At 40.7% G+C, this 9,907-nt stretch overlaps 1 protein-coding gene across 3 annotated transcripts in view; it reads right to left on the bottom strand.

Annotated features, from left to right (window-relative positions):
* Positions 1–3,889: 3,889 nt before the first annotated feature.
* The window catches only part of PLCE1 (phospholipase C epsilon 1), a 156,965-nt gene continuing 150,947 nt past the window's right edge, over positions 3,890–9,907 (bottom strand). For all 3 annotated transcript variants that reach the window (XM_063307406.1, XM_063307407.1, XM_063307408.1), the window contains one exon: positions 3,890–4,737. The gene's annotated coding sequence lies outside the window, so the exon portion shown is untranslated. The remainder of the gene's footprint in view (positions 4,738–9,907) is intronic.

Here is a 9,907-nt window from a genome sequence, read left to right as displayed (position 1 = left end):
GTTAGTGGCTTGTAAAGGGAGATTAATTTTCTCTCTTGATCTTTGTACAAGTATAACCACAAGCAACCCTATTTTATTTACAGATTAATCAGATACAAAGAGGAGAACAGTGTTCCTGTCACTTGTTTTTATTTGGTTAGCTCTTCCTTTGAAGCTTCCATTTCAAATACACAAATAAAATATTGGTTGCAATCAGCACTCGGTCTATAACAAGTGAAACAAGTGCTGGACTAAGTGTTTTAAAGGCAGCAGATTAAAGAAGCTGGCCTGGTTCACAGACAGTAAAATAAGTGCTGGTTTAACAGAACCACATGCCTAAGATAGAAGGGGCCCTTACAGGTCAAGCAACCAAATGCTTTACACAATTCAGGAAGGGTATGGTCAAAAAAGTCAAGATCGTGGCTGAGATGGTGTGATTGAAGCTATGGCTAGTTTTTATGTTGTATGCAATGCAATTGGGGAGCTGGGAGCATTATTTTACTTTCACAAATTTACGCAATGCTCCCAATGTCTTCTGTCGAAGTTTACCTAGGAAACAAGTAATGATTTCCTAAAGACAATTGAAATTGTCTGTAGTAAATACATAATGCATACATGAAATACACTTTTTTTTTAACCTATTAGGTTGGGTTTTAACTCTAGAACTTCTACTGAGATTGTGGAAGAAGTTAAGCAGTTTGAATAGCAATTATGCTTTAGCCAGACCTACTTATTTTTTGTCTTTGGGATTCTTTGTAACCACATTTATAATCTTGTAGTTCCTTGTTGCTTGATTATGAATGCACCCTACTGTCTTTGTTTCGGGGCCTTGCCTGGGGAGTGCTACTGAACATGTCCCTGTGTGATTGACCTGGCTTTGCAAACCCATCATAAATTTCGGAGACTGAAGTATTCTGGTGCCCTGCTTAAGTCAAGAATGAACCTCAGCTTGTTCCTCCGAGGCCAAGTGAGAAAGGCAAAAAACTTTTATGTTGAAAATGAATTCAGAAGCCCACTTACAGATTGGTCTCCAACACTGAATCAACCTGTGAGTAAAAGAATTTTTCTCCACATGATGTTGCTGCCGCCCCAAAGGTCTTCTGCTGCACTCAGTTGTTTAATGAGATGCCAAAATACAAAGTGGAGGCAAACCATTAATGTGATGGAACAACTTCAACTTCCTAAGCCCTGCCGGGCCAGAGTGGATATTTTCCAATGTTTGGACTTTCCCACTGCAGTAAATAGGTGAAAGATGAAAGGTCCCCTGTGCAAGCACCAAGTCACATCTGACCCTTTGGGGGGATGCCGCTTTCGCGACGTTTTCTTGGCAGACTATAGTATGGGGTGGTTTGCCACTGCCTTCCCCAGCCGTCACCTTCCCCAGCAAGCTGGGTACTCATTTTACTGATCTCGGAAGGATGGAAGGCTGAGTTGGCCTGAGCCAAACATCAGCGTTGGTGGTTTCTTTTGATTTGGGGCAATATAATAACAGCTTCCTATCCATGTCCTGTTTCCTCCATACCTACCAAGGAAAACTGTGTAAGTACGAGTTTCACAATCACTGGCGTTTTCTGTGCAGGGCCATCCACAGCACAGAGGGCTGAGATTTTGTCAGCCTTCGAGATAGTCCAGACAACAAGCACAAACCAGGAGTATTAAGACTACCTTTACTGTAAAGTTACAGTAACAGAATCTTGCAAGTCTGAAAGGACATTTTCCCTCTTACTTTCCAGGAAACTTGGAAGGGTCCTTCTGACAGGCTTCCCACACCCCTTTTCCTTCTGTGGGCTGAGATACCTTTTGCATGATGGTTGTCAAGTCTGGGGCTCTTCCTCCTGACTCCCAGGGTCATTCCCACAAACCATTACAGACTATCCAAATGACAAAAGGGGCATCAGAATGTTGTAATACACACTGTGCCCCTTGTGTACCTAACTCTGATGTGGCAATGCAACAATATGAAAAGGACAGAGGTCTCACTCATCACAGTATGTACTCCACAATTCCGCCCTGCCCCGCTCCCTCTCCATGGATGTCCATTGGCCTGAAGCAGCAATTCTACTTTTTCAGGGGATAGAAATATCCCCAACCAATATTTTAAAGAGAGAAAAAGAGTAAAGTAATGCGAACTTTGTGTCTGAAGGAAGACAGAATTGCTTTATAATTGTGGTAAGGAAAGGCCAAGACTCTGATCAATTTGTGACAATTATTGATAAAAAATAAATTTGAAATTTGAAAAACTGAAATCATCACAGCAGCCAAAAAGTCATTGAGGGTCATGATGTGATTAGAGCAGCGTTTCTCAACCTTGGCCATTTTAAGATATCTTAAAGTATATCTATCCACCTATTTTAAAGTGGCCAAGGTTGAGAAACGCTGGATTAGAGTGTAGGAACTTGAATCACTGGAATCTTACAAGGGGTGTTGGAACATGGTCTACCTATTGTCCTCATGGATATAAAATGGTATATAATAAACGAAGTTTAGAAGCATTTTTAGGAACAGAAGGATGATCATGTGCTGCAGGTTTTTGGGGCTAAAATGTAATAGTCAAAAACATTTCCAGTTCAAAACAACCATTTACTTAAACATTAATCGCAGGTGTGAAGTTTTAATACTTGCCCCTCTTTATGATAGAGACCATTTTTTCATAATGTTGCTGTGACAGAAATTGGCAAGAGAATTTAGGCATTCACCTCCAAGTTTTTGGTGTTCTGCATTTTCTTGGCTAAAAGATGTGCAGGTTTAAGCAGACCTAGTGTGTACATCCAGCATGTACCAACCAGCCAAGCTATAATCACCGTCCCTGGTCAAGCAAGTACCTATTTGTGAACAGGCACATACACAAATACATTTCACTTCAGTTTTACCAATAATGCATTCACTTTCTCTCAGCGACAAATTATGTTTAGTCTAGGATTTGGAGAAAAATAAACAAGAGTCTTTTCTGGATTTTAATATAATTTTTTTTCACATTAACTGCAAAAAGTTAGGATATAGCTATTAGCTAAATATGTTTCTTCCCTTCATGATAGCCCTCTGGTGCTGCTGCTTTGATACGTAGAAGTCTTTTTGTCCCAGAGGTGAACAATATGTTTTGCAAACACGAGAACAAAGCTTTGTAGAACGTCCAATCTGATTATAACTTTACATGCCATTCAGGTACAAATTGTTGTTCAGTATTTTGCTTCTTTGAACTCCAATTAAGCAAGCAGGGCCTGTTCTTGATTTATGCATTCAACTTGAATCTGCTGGATTGCAGGTGCACTGCATTGCTGAAAGTTTCAGACAGCCTGTTTTGACAGGTTTACACTGCAATCCTAGACACATTTACTAAAAATTAAGCCTGGTTAAATACAAAGGAACTGAATCCCACGTAGTGAATATATGATTGTAGCCTTCATATGTGTTACAGTTATTAAATGTAAAGCACATCTGCCATTTCCAATCTGCCTGTTTTATATTATGGAGGCAGAGAGCTTCGGATTCAAAGGGAAGAAGGGGGGAAAAAAACAGGTCGGAGCAGATGGTAGCTCCTGTCTCTCCTGAGACTGTGCAGAGCAGCGGAGAGCAGCTGTCCCAGCTGCAAATGCCCTACTATTTTGGGGTAGTTTTTAATAATATATATACAAAAAGGAAAGCTAGAGTCAATACTAGCAGCCTTTTAAAAAGATTTAAAACCCCCCCGTTTTATAAAAATAGACAATTATTTTATAAGGGCTTTTTTGTAAAAAGCAGCAGCAGATTTTATACTAATCAGTCCATGCATTCTATTTAAATAAGAGGGGTTTTTTTCCCTCTTTTCTTTAAATAATATTTAAACAAAGCAAGTACAAGTACAAAAAGTTTTACTGGGATGCTGTGTTGTTGGGTGCTGAATGAAGAATCCAGAAGTAAATCTTTACTTAAATTGCCTTTTCTCAAAAATTTTTAATATTGTTTACTGAGATAGTCAACATACAGATTATGTTTCCTGAATGTACTTTTTCATTAAACATTTATCCCCTTTAAACTGAGAAATAAGTAACATTCTCTATAAAGATATGTAGAATTCTCTAGAGCAAGACATGATAAATATATTACAGTGGCACGTACTTTAAAATATTAAAATAAATTACTGTGTTTCAAAACAGGGAAACTAGGATACATTACCTGAAAAAATTCTCTTCTAATCAATATATATACCATCTACTTACACTGACATTAAGACAGATGATATATTCACAATACTCTACTAAAATTTGTGAATTACAACGTACTACATACATCTGCCTGTAATCACATTAGCGTGAAGAGGAATTCTTAAAGGTGCATTAGATTTATGCAACAAACTATAAAACATTATCAACCTTCATTTTCCCTTAAGATACTTAATTAAAATCTTCTATTCAAAAAAGCAGGTTTCTGTTTGCAAAGGGCTACATAAGGTGCACACTTTACTCTCCCAGCCCAAGGTGCTGAGTATGAAGAAGAAAACAGTTTCCAAATTCTTCCACATGATTCCTTCAAAGCTCAGAGCCAACTTCTCATTTGCAGAATACCATCAGCCTCTCATCGATATTACACCTGCGCTGCCAACCACCCTCAGCTGGCTCTCCCAGGGCCTCACTGGTGATTTCTTCCATTCTCCAAAGCTTTTTGTCTTTCAGAGACCTATTCCAGTTACAGGTAAAATACTGCCCAAATAAGATGCTGAAGGATCCATCTTTACATCTTCTCATCTTCACTGTGATTGTTGTCTCTTGTATTTATAATTCCCTGGAATCAGGAAGAAACAGATAAACTGTAAGTCTCATGAATCTGACAATTTGAAAAGTCACATCAGCAATCAATCAAAACAAATTGCTTGCAGGTTTGTGATACACATGAATGGGCACAATATATTGAAAGTATTCAAGTTCTATTACTTTAAATTTCCCCGGGAAAATCAATGGACAAAAATAATACTTCAACTGACATCAGGGTTAAAGGATTCAGATTTTTAAAGAAAATGTTAGGAGGAAAAACAGTCCAGACTTAAAATTTTCTACTTTATTTATTTATGTAAATATGTTATAGCTGCCCAACTCCAATGGACTCTGGGTGGTGTACAAAACCCCCAAAATTTATAAAAACAGATAAATCTGCAACCACACAGACAGCCCAGACTAAAATTATCTAAAAATGGCACAAATCAAACAAAATAAAACAGCCCCCCCGCCCACGCAAAATACAACAGTACATTGACCCCAGGCCTGGAACCACAGCCAGGTTTTCAGAGCTTTCCAGAACCCCAGGAGAGAGGGCACCATCCTTCTTTCTGGGGGGATGCTGCTGCAGAGGGCAGGGGCCGTGATGGAGAAGGCCTGCTCCGTTGGTCCCACAAGGTGACAACATCTAATAGAGGGGACCTGGAGTGAATTCACTCTGCCGGAATGTACCGGGCAGGCAGAACTGATTGGAGATAAGCGGTCCCTCAGTACTATAGCACTGTTATCAGTAACTAAAGCAGAAAAGACACTGAATATAAATGTATATAACCTTTCTTCTAAAGAATTTTCTCTTTCAGATACAAACAGAGTATCTAAAAAAGTTTATTTGAAATATTAATATGAATGAAAAGAAACTTAAAGCAAATAGCAAAACTGGCAGGTGAATGTTGCAGTGGCTTTGTAGTTAGGAACATCGCAAGTTTTAACCTTTATTTCGCTAACATAAAACCATATTATAGCATAGTATTTTAAATGCCCGGATCTCATTTGTAAATAGAAATAGGGTGTGTTGTTTTGATGACCGTAACTGGCCATTATGTAGGGTGGTAACTATGACTCATTCAGACATAATGTCCATTCCTAGCAAAATACAGAACAGGTAAGACAGGGCTGATTTGTGCCAAACTGCAGGAGACCAATGAAAGGAAGAAGAAACCACTGTGCACACTATTATTCAGAGCGTCCTACCAGTGCAGACATAGGGGCATCCTGGTGTGTGCTACGCTCCTTGTCATTTAATGTGTTGCAGCCCACTCACCGAGCACCTAAGTTCCCTCGCTTGTAAATAACAAGAAAAAAAACAATCTGACCACCCAAGATGGGAAGAACATATGGCAATTTCTGCTCCCTCAGCGCCAGCTGAGGAGCAATTTCCAATGCTGCTTCAGATCAAGCTACGTTCTGAAGCTGACGTGCTTTTCTCATTTCTTTTGAACCTCAGCTCCCATACTATTGCTTTGTAGCGTTGTGGTGGAATCACAAAAATAGTGTTTCTATTTAGAAGAGCACTTTTCCACCAGGAGTGACATCACATGCACTAATGGAGGCCTGTGAAAATCTGACCTGCCTTGTGTACTAGCAAGTCCCACTATCTCCTAATCAGAAGGCGATGGGCCGTGATTCTAGGCTGCTCTTTATCCCAGATTTCTGGGAAAGAGGTTTTGGGGGCACTGCATCACTGAGAGCATGAGAAATTGCCATGTTAAGGGAATCCTAAATTTAACTCCATGGAAAGAATAATCTGCTGGTTTTTCTTTTCCCACTATCTGTTATTAGAGCAATAAGCTGAACACACACGAATGAAAGGGTAAAACTATTGGATCTTGCTGTATGGAAACACACAGTAGCAACTCATCACCATTTCAGTAACATTTTTCATTGTAATCCTTCATGGGTGCAATATTTATGCAATTTGTATGTTCATCTTTAGAATGTCATTGACAACAAAGACACCCTTAAATCAAGCTTCATCCAAGCTCTTAGAAGCTTCCAAGCCTAGACAGAAGGGCCAGATTCTTCCACCATGTCAAATATAAATTTCATGTATTTCATAAAGCACACCTGAGTTAAAGAGCCTGTCCATGAAATAAGAAACGGCACAGAGGCATCGAGCAGAAAATTAAGCTGCTGCATTAGTTCTCTGGAAGACCAGCTGCCTTTGGTCCTCCTACAACGGACACCTAATCCCTGAACTTACTTTCTTCTTCCTCGCTGCCCCACCATTTTTCTTTTCTTCCTGTGTTCTGTCTTTTAGACCATGAACTTGAAAACAGACATTTTGCCAGCTCTCCTGAGAGCCTTTTGTAACTTTGTTGTTGTTTATTCATTCAGTCGCTTCCAACTCTTCGTGACTTCATGGACCAGCCCACGCCAGAGCTTCCTGTCGATCGTCAACACCCCCAGCTCCCCCAGGGACGAGTCCGTCACCTCTAGAATATCATCCATCCACCTTGCCCTTGGTCGGCCCCTCTTCCTTTTGCCCTCCACTCTCCCTAGCATCAGCATCTTCTCCAGGGTGTCCTGTCTTCTCATTGTGTGGCCAAAGTATTTCAGTTTTGCCTTGAGTATCATTCCCTCAAGTGAGCAGTCTGACTTTATTTCCTGGAGGATGGACTGGTTTGATCTTCTGGAAGTCCAAGGCACTCTCAGAATTTTCCTCCAACACCACAGTTCCAAAGCATCGATCTTCCTTCTCTCAGCCTTCCTTATGGTCCAGCTCTCGCAGCCATATGTCACTACGGGGAACACCATTGCTTTAACAATGCGGACCTTTGTTGTCAGTGTGATGTCTCTGCTCTTAACTATTTTATCGAGATTTGTCATTGCTCTTCTCCCAAGGATTAAGCGTCTTCTGATTTCCTGACTGCAGTCAGCATCTGCAGTAATCTTCGTACCTAGAAATACAAAGTCTTTCACTGCTTCTACATTTTCTCCCTCTATTTGCCAGTTATCGATCAAGCCGGTTGCCATAATCTTGGTTTTTTTGAGGTTTAGTTGCAAGCCAGCTTTTGCACTTTCTTCTTTCACCTTCATCATAAGGCTCCTCAGTTCCTCTTCGCTTTCAGCCATCAAAGTGGTATCATCTGCATATCTGAGATTGTTAATATTTTTTCCAGCGATTTTAACTCCAGCCTTGGATTCCTCAAGCCCAGCATGTCGCATGATGTGTTCTGCGTACAAGTTGAATAGGTAGGCTGAGAGTATACAGCCCTGCCGTACTCTTTTCCCAATCTTAAGCCAGTCCGTTGTTCCGTGGTCTGTTCTTACTGTTGCTACTTGGTCGTTATACAGATTCTTCAGGAGGCAGACAAGATGACTTGGTATCCCCATACCGCTAAGAACTTGCCACAATTTGTTATGGTCCACACAGTCAAAGGCTTTAGAATAATCAATAAAACAGAAATAGATGTTTTTCTGAAACTCCCTGGCTTTTTCCATTATCCAGCGGATATTGGCAATTTGGTCCCTAGTTCCTCTGCCTTTTCTAAACCCAGCTTGTACATCTGGCAATTCTCGCTCCATGAATTGCTGAAGTCTACCTTGCAGGACCTTGAGCACTACCTTACTGGCATGTGAAATGAGTGCCACTGTTCGATAGTTTGAACATTCTTTGGTGTTTCCCTTTTTTGGTATGGGGATGTAAGTTGATTTTTTCCAATCTGATGGCCATTCCTGTGTTTTCCAAATTTGCTGGCATATAGTATGCATTACCTTGACAGCATCATCTCGCAAGATTTTGAACAGTTCAGCTGGGATGCCGTCGTCTCCTGCTGCCTTGTTATTAGCAATGCTTCTTAAAGCCCATTCAACCTCACTCTTCAGGATGTCTGGCTCTAGCTCACTGACCACACCGTCAAAGCTATCCCCGATATTGTTATCCTTCCTATACAGATCTTCTGTATATTCTTGCCACCTTTTATTGATCTCTTCTTCTTCCGTTAGGTCCTTGCCATCTTTGTTTTTGATCATACCCATTTTTGCCTGGAATTTACCTCCAATGTTTCTAATTTTCTGGAAGAGGTCTCTTGTCCTTCCTATTCTATTGTCTTCTTCCACTTCCGCGCATTGCTTGTTTAAAAATAATTCCTTATCTCTTCTGGCTAACCTCTGGAATTTTGCATTTAATTGGGCATATCTCCCCCTATCACTGTTGCCTTTTGCTTTCCTTCTTTCTTGGGCTACTTCTAGTGTCTCAGCAGACAGCCACTTTGCCTTCTTGGTTTTCTCTTTCTTTGGGATGTATTTTGTTGCCGCCTCCTGAACAATGTTGCGAACTTCTGTCCAGAGTTCTTCCGGGACCCTATCTACTAAGCCCAGTCCCTTAAATCGATTCTTTACCTCCACTGCATATTCCTGAGGTATATTAGTGAGCTCATATCTAGCTGATCTGTGGGTCTTCCCTAATCTCTTTAGTCTGATCCTAAATTGTGCAAGAAGTTCGTGATCAGAACTACAGTCAGCTCCAGGCCTTGTTTTTACCGACTGTATAGATGACCGCCACCTTTGGCTGCAAAGGATGTAGTCAATCTGATTTCGGTGCTGTCCATCTGGTGAAGTCCATGTATAAAGCCGTCTCTTAGGTTGTTGGAAGAGAGTGTTTGTTATGCAGAGTGAGTTGTCTTGGCAAAATTCTATCAGCCTATGTCCTGCTTCATTTTGTTCTCCCAGGCCATGCTTACCTGTAATTCCAGGTGTCATTTGACTGCCCACCTTAGCATTCCAGTCTCCCGTGATGAAAATAACATCTCTTTTAGGCGTGTTGTCCAGTAGGTGCTGCAGATCCTCATAGAACTGCTCTACTTCAGCTTCTTCAGCATTTGTGGTTGGGGCGTATATTTGGATCACTGTGATGTTAGATGGCTTGCCCTGAATTCGAATTGAGATCATTCTATCGTTTTTGGGATTGTATCCAAGCACTGCTTTAGCCACTTGACTATTAATTATGAAGGCTACTCCATTTCTTCTGTGGTCCTCTTGTCCACAGTAGTAGATCTGGTGGTCATTTGATGTGAAGTGGCCCATTCCAGTCCATTTCAGTTCACTGATGCCCAAAATGTCTATCTTTAATCTTGACATCTCACCAATAACCACATCCAATTTGCCCTGCCTCATAGATCTTACATTCCAGGTTCCAATGGCGTGTTGATCCTTAGAACATCGGATTTGCCGTTCACCAC

This window comes from Candoia aspera, chromosome 6 (assembly GCF_035149785.1).
Source record: "Candoia aspera isolate rCanAsp1 chromosome 6, rCanAsp1.hap2, whole genome shotgun sequence".
NCBI lineage: Eukaryota > Metazoa > Chordata > Lepidosauria > Squamata > Boidae > Candoia > Candoia aspera.
This window is presented reverse-complemented; position numbering and strand designations above follow the sequence as displayed.